This window comes from Pleurodeles waltl, chromosome 11 (genome assembly GCF_031143425.1).
Source record: "Pleurodeles waltl isolate 20211129_DDA chromosome 11, aPleWal1.hap1.20221129, whole genome shotgun sequence".
Lineage (NCBI taxonomy): Eukaryota > Metazoa > Chordata > Amphibia > Caudata > Salamandridae > Pleurodeles > Pleurodeles waltl.
This window is the reverse complement of record NC_090450.1, coordinates 513,920,989-513,935,449: the sequence shown is the minus strand read 5'-3', so window position 1 is coordinate 513,935,449 and position 14,461 is coordinate 513,920,989. Positions and strand designations below refer to the sequence as shown.

General features: G+C 42.9%; 1 long non-coding RNA gene across 1 annotated transcript in view; it reads right to left on the bottom strand.

Annotated features, from left to right (window-relative positions):
- Positions 1-1,632: 1,632 nt before the first annotated feature.
- Positions 1,633-14,461, bottom strand: part of LOC138266636 (uncharacterized) — a 105,875-nt gene continuing 93,046 nt past the window's right edge. The window contains exon 3 of the long non-coding RNA XR_011199590.1: positions 1,633-1,816. This is a non-coding gene — a long non-coding RNA (uncharacterized lncRNA). The remainder of the gene's footprint in view (positions 1,817-14,461) is intronic.

Below are 14,461 nucleotides of genomic sequence, written 5' to 3'. Positions count from 1 at the left end.
CTTTGGCGCTAGACGCGTCTAACGCCAGAGTATAAATATGGAGTTAGTTTTGCGTCGGAATTGCGTAAAAAAAAACAACGCAATTCCGGCGCAAACGGAGTATAAATATGCCCCTAAATTTTTCAATCAAACATCAATAATCACAGACAGAATTGTGTTCAGAACCAGAAAATAGCTCTTTGTCCACACTTCCCATTCAACAGTAACAATCAATCGCAGCTCGACCCTTTGTGTCATAAACAACCAATACCAATGCAGCATTACACCAACCAACCAATACCAGCATTGCACGCTGTGATGTCAACCTGGCTGCTTGCACCGACTCACCCTCCTTTACAATCTGCACACACATACTCTTCTCACATAACAAAATGCATTACAAATAACTTTTTTCTTCTCCACTGAAGAACTGACAGTATTCAGTCACAAAAGAGTCAAAGTAATCAAGTACTTTGAAAGAAACCTTGGCCTGTGGGGTATCATTCAGATTGGTACAGATTCACCCTGCATATCTGGGTACACTATACCAACCACACCTCATATTCATGCAAAGATAAATGTCCCAATCTCAATTGTGCTGTTGACAACATCTCATGACAAGCACCACCAAACTTAGCAGACCGCTACAATATAATATCTTCTTTAATACTATCCCAGGATCTAAGGTCACGTTGGACCTGGTAACAAATTCAACTTCTTTTACTAAACACCACATTCCTACAAAATTCAAATGTCTCCACAAAACATCATCCAAACTCCATAGGCGAAATATAAAGCATTGCAACCCTATTGATACTCACTCCTCTGCTGACATGACTTTCTGCTGAATCCCCGGAACTCCACTGAACTTCCAAAATCTTGACATGGGCACTAGGGTCTGGGCTCTAGGGAATAGCTAATTTAGAATAAGGGTTCTAGCTCACCTTACTTCAAGACCCAAACCATCCTCACTCTGCTATCATCTGATGACTCTCTGGGCCAATTACCTTACTTTTCTTCTTCCAACAGACCTTTTTGGTGCTTGAGTGGTAAAGGGGAGTTAAAGTCAGCCTTTTAAATCAAATAACAGTGTAAGCTATTTGGTCACACATTAAATCTTGAAGAAAGAGAATAAATCCAAAGGTTTATTACAAATTAAGGGCCAAATTGATGTAAATAAATCTCAAAAACATGCTATATAAGTACAGAATCACCAAAGGTGAAGTAAACCGATGAATAAAGTTAAATTGTGTACCCATAAGGCATACAATAATTTCAGTTGAGGCAATATAAAAGATGAGAAACAAAATCTAATGATCAGATAATACGTTGTGCTCTTCAGGCCCAATCATTGGAGAATCTAAGTTAATCTAAAATCCTAAACTAAACTAAAGGGAACTCCTAATTAAGTCTCAGGAAATAGAGGAAAGTGTCAGCATAACTAAAACCTCAGTAGAAGTTCTGATAGAGAGGTGCTGCATTTCATAATGCCATACAAAATAGTAAAGAGATGTCTGTACCCCTCAAGGGGATCCGACCTCATCTACCTAGATGAATACTAATTAAACCTAGAGAACCTTCAAGAGATCCATGTCATCAGAACCAGAATTTTACCATCTTCCTCGCACAGTTGAAATTGACAACTTACCTCAGGTTTCTCATCCCACAAATCAAACATCAGGACAACCTTGAATGTTTCTCGGTGTCTGTACACAAACAGGAGTGTTTTTTCCTCAGTTCATTAGTGCTTCTTGTCCTTGCCAAAGTTTCCTCCTGTACCCCTCTATCTTCAACACTTAATATGCCCTTTATTAACTTTAGACTTGCATGGACACATCTGCAAAGAAAGAATATTGCAACATGGGCAAAACTCCATGTTGAAGGATAAACACAAAAAATAATATTTTAGACCTTTGGTTATGCTAACTTAATAAGACATTCAATGCACATTTGAAAACAAGAATTATAAATGAAGTATGATTATATTCGCGGTTACATCATGATGCCTTATTAAGAACATATTGATATAAATGTACATAAGTACTTCAATTCGACATGTTAAAATTAAAATTCAACATTAGAACACATATATATAAACTATTAGTCTTCAGCTGTCAATATACCATACATAATATGACTTATTAGGTTTATACTGGTTCTGGTGAACCATACCACTATGTACCCAAAGGCATACCCTCTGAGGACCATGACTGCACATGCAGTGACAAAGGCCCTGTTGGGGATTTTTACCAGAGTGCGTTTCTCCAAAGAAATGGTGTCTCCCAGGGGCACCAACATTGTGTCTGCTTAAATGCAGTCAATGTGGAAGGAGTGGGGAATAACCTACAAGTTCTCCTCTCCTTACCATTCATCCCCCAATGGGCTTGTTGAGAGATTCAACAAGACTCTGAAGTGAAGGTCATGATTAGAGGCCTGCTTGAGGCCCTCAGGAAAAAGTGGGACATTCTCTTGCCATACCTTCCGTTTGCCTACAGGGAGGTACCACAGCAGGAAGTGGGCTTCACCCCCTTGGCCTTCTGTATGGACATTCTGTCAGAGGACCTCTACATTTTGTCCAAGAAGGGCGAGAGCAAGCTCCCAGGAAAGTTCCCCAGAATGTAGTGAGCTACAAGCTGGCCTTCAGAAGCCAAATTGCTAAATTGTGGAAGCAAACTTCAGATAACTTAGAAGCCAGCTAGGCTGTGATAAAATAGTGGCATGACCAAAATTCTACCACTGTGGAAATGCAGCATGGGGAGAAAGTGTGTGTTATGGAACCTGTGGAACCTAGGCCCGTATTTATACTTTTTGACGCTAAACTGCGCTAACGCAGTTTAGCGTCGAAAAATTTTGCGCCGGCTAACGTCATTCTGAAGCGCCATGCGGGCGCCGTATTTATTGAATGGCGTTAGCCGGCGCAGGCAGACCGGCGCTGCCTGGTGTGCGTGGAAAAAAAACACGTACACCAGGCAGCGCCGGCGTTGGGAAAAGTGGCGCTAGGGCGTCTTAAAAATGGTGCAAGTCAGGTTGACGCAAAAAATCGCCTCCACCCGATTTGCGCCATTTTTAACGACGCCCAGACGCCATTTACATGACTCCTGTCTTAGTAAAGACAGGAGTCATGCCCCCTTGCCCAATGGCCATGCCCAGGGGACTTATGTCCCCTGGGCATGGTCATTGGGCATAGTGGCATGTAGGGGGGCACAAATAAGGCCCCCCTATGCCACCCAAAAAGAAAAAAAAAAAAAAAATTATACTTACCTGAACTTACCTGAATGTCCCTGGGATGGGTCCCTCCATCCTTGGGTGTCCTCCTGGGGTGGGCAAGGGTGGCAGGGGGGGTCCCTGGGGGCAGGGGAGGGCACCTGTGGGCTCATTTTGAGCCCACAGGCCCCTTAACGCCTACCCTGACCCAGGCGTTAAAAAGTGGCGCAAATGCGGGGTTTTTTGACCCGACCACTCCCGGGCGTGATTTTTGCCCGGGAGTATAAATACGACGCATTTGCGTCGCCGTCATTTTTTTAGACGGGAACGCCTTCCTTGCATCTCATTAACGCAAGGAAGGCGTTCACGCAAAAAAATGACGCTATTTGCCCATACTTTGGCGCTAGATACGTCTTACGCCAAAGTATAAATATGGCGTTAGTTTTGCGCCGAATTTGCGTCGAAAAAAACGACGCTAATTCGGCGCAAACGGAGTATAAATATGCCCCCTAGTGTTGCCCAGGACCATTGGACTGGGCTCTATGAGGTGATTGAGTGGAAAGGGTGGCGCCACCTATCTGGATGGAGATCAAGGCCCCTAGGCAACACCACAGGCTGATGCATGCCATTTGCCTTATACCCCACCTTGAGAGATCTGAGCTCACCATGCTGTTGATGACAAGTGGAGAAGAGGATATGCAGAGTGAACCTCTTCCTGATCTCTTGGATTCCAAGGAGAAAGATGGGTCTTCGGAGAAAGTAATCATTTTCCCCAGTGTATCTCCTAAAAAGCAAAGAGACTGCTACCAAGTGTTAGGACAGTATTCTTCTCTGTTCTCCCTTATTTATTGGACTACCCACCGGTGTACCCATGATGTGGACAGCGGGGACAACCTCATTGTCAAGAATAAATCTTACAGGTTGTTGGATAAGGTGAGGGCCAGCATTAAGAGTGAAGTCTCCACAATGATGGAATTTGGGGTGATAGAATCCGCCAGTAGCCTCTGGTCTAGTCCTATTGTCCTGGTACCAAAAGCTGCCCCACCAGGCCCAACACATGAACTGAGGGTCTGTGCCTATTCTACTAAACTCAGTGACAAAGACAGATGTGAATTCCATCCTCAGGATTGATTGATAGTCTAGGGGCTGCCTAGTACTTAAGTAACTTTGATCTTTCATCCGGGCATTGGCAGATCCCCAGAACAGAAGAAGCTAAGGAGAGGTCAGCATTCTCCAATCCAGAGGGATACTATCAGTTCAGAATGATGCCCTTTGGTCTCAAGAACATCCCTGACACTTTACAGAGTTTGGTGAACTAGGTCCTTGCTGGTATGGAGACCTTCTCAGCTGCCTATCTGGATGTCATAGCTGTCTTCAGTAACAGATGAAAGGATCACCTTTTTCACCTCCAGGAAGTGCTTCCGACTCTGCAATAGGCGGCCTGACTATCAAGACCAGTAAGTGTCAGATACAAATGGGATCTGTGTTATGTTTGGGACACCTGGGGTCGTATAATGCAAATTACCCTGAGGGAACAACGAGTATTTGTGCCCACTTTGCGTGCCCCCGGGGCACTTCAGTTTTACAGACGAGGCCGCAGACCCTTGTGCGGCCCTTTCCGCGATACAGATAGTGCTGGCACACATATAGCTCCAGTACTTTCATTAGACGTTCCCTCATTTGCTTTGGGAGTGCCCCCATGCAAATGAGGGAATCTCTTTGCCTCTGTGCCCGTGCCATAATATAGATGAATGCACAAAGGCAAAGAAGCCATCAGGAGGTGCACTGACAGTGTGCCATTAAAAGGTGGCGCACTGTCAGTGTGCCCCCTGATGGCAGTCCTATGGACCCCCAGACATCCCCTTGCAGGTAGGTGCAGTCACTTACTGCTCCTACCTGCAAGGGAATCTCGCTCTCCTCTTCAAATACAGGCAGGTTGCCACCTACACAGTGAAAGATGGGGGCAGCTGCTTCAAAGCTGCTTTCTATTTCACTTGAATGAGCTGGCCCAGAGCAGCATAAGTTTGCAGCTACCCTGGGGCAGCACATTCAAACTAATATAGCAAATTCTCCTTGCTTGCATGGGTGCACTTTTTGAAAAGTGCACCCAGGTAAAACCAAGGAGAATGCACTGCATTGAATGCTACAGCTCCTGGTGGGCAGGGTAAAAATGCAGCCATTCCAGGTCAAGGTAGAAACTGTCATGGCCTGGGAGTCCCTCAAAACCCAGACTGAGGTCAGAGGATTCTTGGTCCTCCCTGGGTACTGCAGAACATTTGACAAGAGATATGCCGCCATTGTTGCCCCCTTGAGAGAGCTGATATGAGAAATAATTCAGAAATGTGATTTGGATAGATGCATGCCAAAAGAGATTTGACTCCCTTAAGCGGCCATGTGCAGAGCCTCGTGCCCAAGGCCCTGACTTCTCCAAGGAGTTTATCGTTCAAACAGACAGCTCAGAGCATGGCATACAGCCAGTTCTTTCATAACCTAATGAAGAGGGCCGGGACCAACCTGTAGCCTTCATCTCCAGGTGATTACTCCTCAGGAAACCAAGGTAGAGTGCTTCAGAAAGAAGGTCTGCGCACTGAAGAAACTGAGACATACCTGTTTGATATTCACTTTTTGATTTAGACTGTCCACAGACCCTCAGGTCGCTCATGAAAATAAGAGTGGGAGTCCAAAATTGTTAAGGTGGTCCATTTCCCTTCAGGATATGGACTTCAGGGTGGAATACAGACCAGGGGTAGACCACCCTAATGCTGATGGACTATGCAGGATTTTTCGCCTTGGTGATGATAACTCCCTAGATGTTGGGTGGCTTTCAGCTGGGGGGGCACGTTTTAGACTGTTAGCCTTAGGGTGACCTTCTTCCAAACCTTTTGCCTGCTTGCCTCACATTTTTGCTGATTCATTTTGCTGGCCTTAGGACTCTGAGCACTTTACCACTGCTAACCAGTGGTAGAGTACATGCGCCTCCCCTCTAAACATGGTAAAGTTGGTATATACACATTTGGCATATTTGATGTACTTATAAGTCTCTTATAAAGTGGTTTACCACATACCAGGGCCTGTAAATTAAATGCTACATGTGGGTCTGCAGCACTGATTGTGCCACTCACTTGGGTAGCCCTTCAAACATGTCTCAGGTCATTGCAGAGCCAGTGCGTGTAGTGTGACTGCCACTATGACTTGCCATTTAAAACATCTAGCCAAGCCTGAAACACCCCTTTTATTTCCTATAAGTCACCCATAAGGTATGCCCCAGGAAGCCAGTAGGGCGTGGTGCTAGGTACCTAAAAGGTACGACATGCACTTTTAAGTTTTGTATGTTCTGGTAATGAATAACTCCCATAGTAGTTTTTCACTACCGTAAGGCCTACTCCTTTCACACCTTAACATTGGGAATTCCTTAATACACTTTTATGTTGTAATTCCTGATTAGAAAGTAGTAACTGTGTCTTGTTTCATATCTTTGGAATGGTAGTTATAAATCCTCTTCACTGGTAAAGTCGGATTTAACATTACTATATATGAAATACCACTTTTAGAAAGTGGACATTTTTCTACTCTTGCAGCTCTGTATGCCTGCAACCTGCCTCTAACATGCGTCAGGGAAGGGTCACAGGTAGACTTTGTGCATTCCCTCTAGACAACCACAAACACAGGAAGGTTAGGTATGTCTGAATACTCATCTGCATTCTGATGGCTCTTCCAGGGCAGGAAGGGTGGGAGGGGGATGACACTTACACCTGAATAGACAGTGACTGTCCCCACATAAAACCCTGAATACCCCATACTGATAGTCTGGAGCCAGAGCTGAGGAAGAAAGGATCCTTGTGTACTTCAAAGACCCTTCAATGAAGTCACCTCTACTTCAAAGTTACTTTCAGAAATAAGTACTGGGTTTACAAGCCCACCAAATCAGTCACGTATGGACCCACAACTGTACTCTGTCAGAAAAATTGCATTGCTGCTTAAAGAACTCATCTGCTAGACTGTTGGACCTGGAAGGCCTGATTTTCTCTTGTGTTGCCCTGCTGGATTCTTAGTCTGCTGTAAGAGAGCTGTACTCTGCCCTGACATGTGATTCAAGGGCTTGCTGACTGGCCTCCAGTTGCTTGAGAGTCAAGAGTATCACATTCTCTACCCCTACTCCTGCGCCTGATGCACTGGAAGTGGACCCAGATACTTGCATCATGAAAATCAAGGCATCTCCTGTCTGTGTGTAGAAGAACTACTGCATCAGCCCAGGTGCTGGGGCAGAATCAGCACATTGCTCTCTGAACCACCACATCGCCCTGAGAGCCTGACACATCAGAACTGCTCATCACCACTATCGCAAGTCCAGGGCAATCAACGCATCCCTGAATTGAATGGAGAAACCTGGCACATCGCACATCAGAACCAATGCATCTTGGCTCCAGTGTTTGTCTTCGGAACCCATGCATCTCCTTCACTGCGTGGGACAGATCGACACATTGCCATACCTGCAAGGGCCCAATCTACGCATCTCACCACGCATCTCGCTGTTGCGACCAGGAAAGCTACTTTGTTCACTGGGCCTCTGTGGGTCCAGTAGCTGGCCTGCGCTCCATCATGGTCAGCCTGACCTATGTCTTTGCTCCAGTCAAGCTCAACCTAAAGTTACCCCTCAGTGCTATTTGTTTAAGCTCTAGTTTTACACTTAGGGCCTGATTACAACTTTGGAGGAGGTGTTAATCCATCCCAAAGGTGACTGTAAAGTGACGGATATACCACCAGCCGTATTACGAGTTCCATAGGATATAATGGACTCGTAATACGGCTGGCGGTATATCCGTCACTTTACCGACACTTTTGGGACGGATTAACACCTCCTCCAAAGTTGTAATCAGGCCCATAATCTTCTAAACTTCATATCTCAACTTATACTTTTGGGATTTTGTTGTTTTGGTATTGTTTTGTTCAGAATATAATAGTCTACTGTTCTAAGCCTGTCTTGAGTCTCTTGTGGTGTTTTCATTATGTTTCTGTGTGTGTGTGTGTGTTATGCAAATATTTTATATGTTTCCTCATTAGATGTTCTGTGCCAAGATACCAGAGGGTGATCACAGGTCATTTCTAGTGTGTATCTGATTTACCCTAGCTAGGATTGTGGTTTCTGCTTGTACTGGGTACATACTCTGACAACCAGAAACCCAATTTCTATTAGAACAGTACACCTAACCATTCGAAAGTCCAACACTTTCTCTAATGTGCTCAGGTTTGGATTGGAAACAGTAAATTATATCCCTACAAAAGTCCAACTCATTCCCCAATGTGGCTATCATTATACTGCAAATAATAAATATATTCCCCTTTAAAGTCCAATCGTTTCTACAATGTGGTTAAGTTTCAATTAGGAATAGATCATTTATCCACACCCAAGTCTAACACTTCTCCACTGTGGGGATGTTTGGAGTGGGAAAAGTAAATTTACCCCTTCCCCAAAGTACAACACTTTCCCCAATAAGGTTATTGTATATGTGCAGTGGGAATAGTATATCAAACCAATCTCTCAAAGTCCAACACTTTTCCTAATGTCTTTAATTGAGGGAGAATATTAAATATACCACCTTGCACCCCAAATGTGACACTTCCCCAAAGAGGTTACTTTAGAGTGAGTATAGTAAATATAACTCCCCCAAAGTCCAACACCTTCCCAATGAGATTATGTTTAGAGAAGTAATGGTAAAGTTAACCCCCAAGGTTTAAAACTTTCCTCAATGTAGGTAAGTTTGGAGTGGGGATTTTTAAGTATTCCCATGAAAATGCAACACTTTCCAAAATGTGGTTTGGTTTGGAGTGATAACATTAAATATAACCCCCGACTCAAGTCCAAAGCATACCCTAATGTAGATGAGTTTGGAGTGAAATAGTAAATCTAACCCTCACCATAGTCCAACACTTTCCCCAACTTAATTAAGTTTGGAGTAAGAATAGTAAATGCTTTCACCAATGTGGTTACATTTGAAGTGGAAGTAGTAAATCTACTCCCCAAAGTCTAATACTTTCCGTAATGTAATTAAATTTGGAGTGGGAACTGGCAATGTATCCTTGTGAAAATCTAATGCTTTTCCCAATGAAGTTAAGGTGGGAGTGGTAATAGTACATTTACTGCATACATTGTCCAACTCTTTCCCACTGTGGAAATGTTTGGGTGGGAATAGTAAATAAATCCCCAACAAAGGCAAACATGTTCCCCAATGTGTCACAGTTTTGAGTGGCAATAACCCCGCCGAAGTATACCACTTTCACCCTTGTGGTCCAATTGGGAGTTGGAAATAGTAACTGAATGCCCCTCCCATTCAAAATACAACACTTATTCTAATGTTATTCTGTTTGGAGTGGTAAAGGTAAATTACAGCCCGAGAGTCCAATTTTATCCACAGTGTGGCTAAGATTGGAGTGGGAATAGCAACTAGATTGGAGTGGGTATGGTAAATATTGCTCTTCCAAAGTTCAACATTTTCCTCAATGTGGTTACGTTTGAAGTGGGAATAGTCAATGTAACCTCCTGAAAGTCCAACCATTTCCACTAATATGGTTATTTTTGAAGCTGGAATAGTAAATGTAGCCTACACAAAGTCTAACTTTTTCCCTAATATGAGAAAGTGTACAGAATAGTAAACATTTGGAGTAAAATAGTTATGTTTCATTTAGAAATAACATTAACCTCAATTTTCAAATGTTTTACTTTTTTCAGTTTTAGGCATTTTGAAACATAAAGATTTATATTTCATCACATGTTCTGGGAGCTCTTTGTATTTCTCCAGAGATTCTCCTTGTTTTTAAGAGATTTCTGTAATTATATTTTTAGGTATACTTACTAGATGCCATGTGGGAACTTATGCACGATTCTCTTATGTCCTGGTAGATATTCCTATCTTGTGTTTCAGTGATGTTTGGAGGGGGGGTTGTGTTCCCTTAAAATGTCAACAATATTTTCTTTGGTGGTGGCTGTGCCATAGCAAGAACTGAAATAATATTCAGTGAATTCCCATGTGTCCTTTCACAAGTAGTGCTTTCTTTGCTATAGGAATATCCTTTTTGATTTGACTGCAGTTTTCCCTTTTGTGAATTGATGTATTATAGTTGTGAACTGCAGTTATTATGATGTATGTTACTTATATATCTAGTATCTGTTATTACGAATAATACCGCTATATTTTTACAACATGGTTTAAATTATGTACTTATTTCTTATTTTTTCTTGTATTTTGTGGTTTGTTGGTTCTGTGTTATTTGGAATGCTGTTCTTTTTTTTATTTTCCTTTTTTAGTTTTACTATTGAGAAAGAGAAATTTAATTATTGATATCAATATAATTATTAGTTATGTACATTTTTTATAGCTGTTATTAAGCTTAAAAAGATTTGTCAACTTAGTAGTTAGGTTTATTTTTTATTGTTTTATTATTTTACTTACATTTTGTTTTTTTCTTGTAATGCAAATTTGCAGAAGTTGTATGGCTTGTTTTTTTGGGAACTTTGGTCATATTTTTTGGAAGCCTTAGTACCTCTGTATTGGAGATACAGTATTAGATACTTTTTATTTATTGTTTGACTTCTGAAATAGTTTGGGTTTATATTAATTAATTGTAAGTTATCTTACAATATGGTGCAAACTTTGTAAATGTGTGTGCTTTATTTCTGGAGATTGTTACAGCCTTTCAAGTAGTAACCTCAGTTAGGCAGAGTGAGGTTTTCCAGTGGTACAGTGCACACTCCCTGAAACATAGTAAAATTGGTATAGACATAATTGGCAATTTTTATTTACTTATACGCCCATAATCTATTATACTGCCTGTACCAAGGGCCTGTAAATGAAGTGCTGTCAATGGGCGTCAGCACTCATTGTGACACAAACTAATGTAGTACTGCAAAGGATGTCTCAGGATTGCTACTACGGCCTGACTGCAGTTTTAAACTACCAATTCAACCTGCAAATTAAATATTTGGAAGGCCTAAGCCTTCTTTTTTAAATAGTTATAGGTAACCACTAAGGTGGCCCAAAGGCCCATGGTACAGGGTGTATGATATTGAAAAAGTAGGATGTTTACTTAAGTTATACATGTTCTGACAGTGAAAAGCTTCTAAAGTTGTTTTTCACTGTGTTAAGGCTATCTCTCATATAAACTAATACTGGGTTATCTCATTACATCTAATAAGAGATAGCTTCAGTTTGGAACACATATTGAAATGATTCTTCCACTCATTTGAATTGTAATTTAGAATCCTCTTTAATGGTAAAGTGACATTTTAGATTACTATTCTGCAAATACACTTTTAGAAAGTTGACATTTTTCTGCCTAAGCCAAATGTGCCTTTCTGCCACTGTCCAGTGTCACATAGCTGTGAATGTCTCTCCTCTATTCAGTGGTATATTTCTTCCAAACATCACGACAAAAGTACCTGGGTGTCCAGGGAGTTATACTCAGACTTCCTGAGCTTCAAAGGGTAGCCTGAGGTCTATGCTCACTACCTCCTGACTTCTGATGCTGCCTGCCACTGATAAATACAACTCACATCTAGGACTGCATGCCCTTTTGTAACTGAGGGCCTCATTATGAGTTTGGCTGTCGGACCTCTAGACCGTCATGTTGGTGGTCTCAAAAAGACCGGCATGTTGCCGGTTTTACAGACTGCCGTACTATGGGGATTACTGGCAGAACCACCAACTGCCAGCCAAAAAAGGCAGACTGACAGCTGCACGAGGGCCCCAAATAGGTGGTTCAAACTCCAGCCCTGACAGCACAGCCACCAACCACTGACTGTATTACAAGTCCAAAGTCACAGTGGCAAGCACCCATGGCACTCTGAACCACAGCGGTCTGCGGTCACCAAAGTAATACAAAAGTGCGCATTGGATGCATTTAAAAACAATACAGATGACATGCTTTGCCACACTGGACACACCTGCCAAATACACTATAATACACATCCCTCCACACACCACAAATCCTTTGCATTTACAAAGCAAAAAACTGAAGCCAGAGATAATAATTCAATACAGCAGCACAGATACTAGGCACCACCTTTTCCTCACCACCTATCACAACCAGCACACATTTGTGTGCAGTCACACTATTTTGTACTACCAGCCTTTAGTAAGTCACTGTCACCCTTATTTTTTTCCCCCATGGCACATAAATAAAAAATCCCTGTTTAATTGATGAAGGATGAAGAGTCATGGTGGATGAAATCATAAGAGTAGAGCTACAATTGTGAGGATCACAAGCCAGCACACTCCTCTTAGGAAAATGGAAATGTGTGACAGGATATTTGAAGGAGTGAATGCTGTAGGCACCACCCTGCACACAAAGGAGGACATTAGGAAGAGGCAGAACGACCTCAGGGGCAAGGTCTGTTCCCTAGCCTACAGGTGCCAGCTGCAAGCCAAGAAAACTAGCGCTGGCACTCCCACTCCTCTCTTATAACTTTATCTCTGTGAGGAGAAGGTCTTGGCCATCCTGCATCTTGAGGCCTTGACAGGAATACCTGGGGGAGTGGAGTCAGGTAAGTCACAACAATAAAAATGTCGCCAAATTGCCATGACATGCATGCTCACCTTTTGGCACTTTTACTGTCACTCCACTCACCAGCTCAGTGTCCACCTGTTCAAAGCCCGCTGTCTGGCATTTCACAATTGAAGAAGACTCACCTGGTAGGATAACACCTGTGTATAGTGTGGGTTACATGGACGAACATGACTACAACTCACAACAGGCACTATTCTACAACCTCAAATACCAAACCAGTGGTCACTTCTTCAAATACACTTTTTTCAAGTGTGTAGTACAGGGACAGACATGACTGCCAAGGCCAGGAGGCACTGTTACAGTTACTCCACTCAGCTAGCCCACTGTTCTCGCCCCCAAGGACCCTTCTTTGGTAACTCCCAATTGTAGTGTAGCCACCTGGGAGGATAACATTTGTCAAGTATATTTAGTACAGGGACTGATGACCCGATTGCCAAGGCTTGGAGACACTTTTACTGTTACTCCTCTCTGCCAACCAACTGTCCTCTTCTCCAAAGACCCTTGCTTGGTAACTCTCATTCGTAGAGTACCCACCCGGGAGGATAACATTTGTCAAGTGTGTGCAGTACAGGGACTGACATGACTGCCAAGGCTAGGAGGAACTTTTACTGTCACTCCACTCAGCCAGCCCACTGTCCAAAGTCCCTCATTTGGTAACTCCCAAATGTAGTGTACCCACTTAGGAGGATAACATTTGTCAAGTGTGTGTAGTGTATGGACTGACATGACTGCCAAGGCCAGGAGGCACTGTTACTGTTACTTCACTCAGCCAGACCACTGTCCAAAGTCCCTTGTTGGGTAACTCACACATGAAGTGTACTCATCTGGTAGGATAACATATGCATAGTATGTGTACTAGAGAAAGTGACATGACTGCAACTCCCGGCAGGCGCTGTTTCTGTAACTCCAAACACCAGGACAGTGATCCTTCCCTTCTCCAACTACCCAAGTTTATAAACTCTAAAAGGAAGTTTACCCACCTTGGAGGATACCAATTTTCAAGTGTTGGGAAGAAGAGAGAGTGCCATGACTGCAAAGCCCAATCAGCCCTCTTTCTATAACTCCAACCACCATCACAGTGTTTGCTTGCCCAAATACATCTGCCAGTGAACTCTCAATTGAAGTGTACTCACCAGGGGAGAGAACATGTTCAAGTGTGTGTACTAGAGAGAGGTACCTGACTGAAACTCTCAGCAGGCCCTGTATCTGTAACTCCAAACACCAGCACAGTGTTCTCTTGTCCAAAGACCACTGTTTGTCAATTTCAAAATTAAGTTTACTCACCTGGGGGATAACGTTTGGCAAGCACTGGAGAGTAGTGAGAGTGACAGGACTGCAACTCCCAGCAGGCCCTTTATCTGTAACTCCAAACACCAGCCCAGTGTTATCTTCTCTAAAGACCACTGTTTGTCAATTCACAAATGAAATTTACTCACTTGGGGGGGATAACATTTGTCAAGTATGGGGGGGTAGTGAGAGTGACATGACTGCAACTCGCAGGAGGCACTGTTCCTCAAAATCCAAACTCCAAATCAGTGTTCTCTCCTCACAAGACCCCTGTGTCTTAACTCTCTATTGAAGTGTGCTCACCTGATTGGAAACTATTTGTATAGTCTATGTAGTACAGGGAACTACAAGACTGCAATTCTGAGTAGGCTTTCTTACTGTCACTCCAACCACCAGTCCAATGTCCTCTTCTCCAAAGACTCATGGTTGG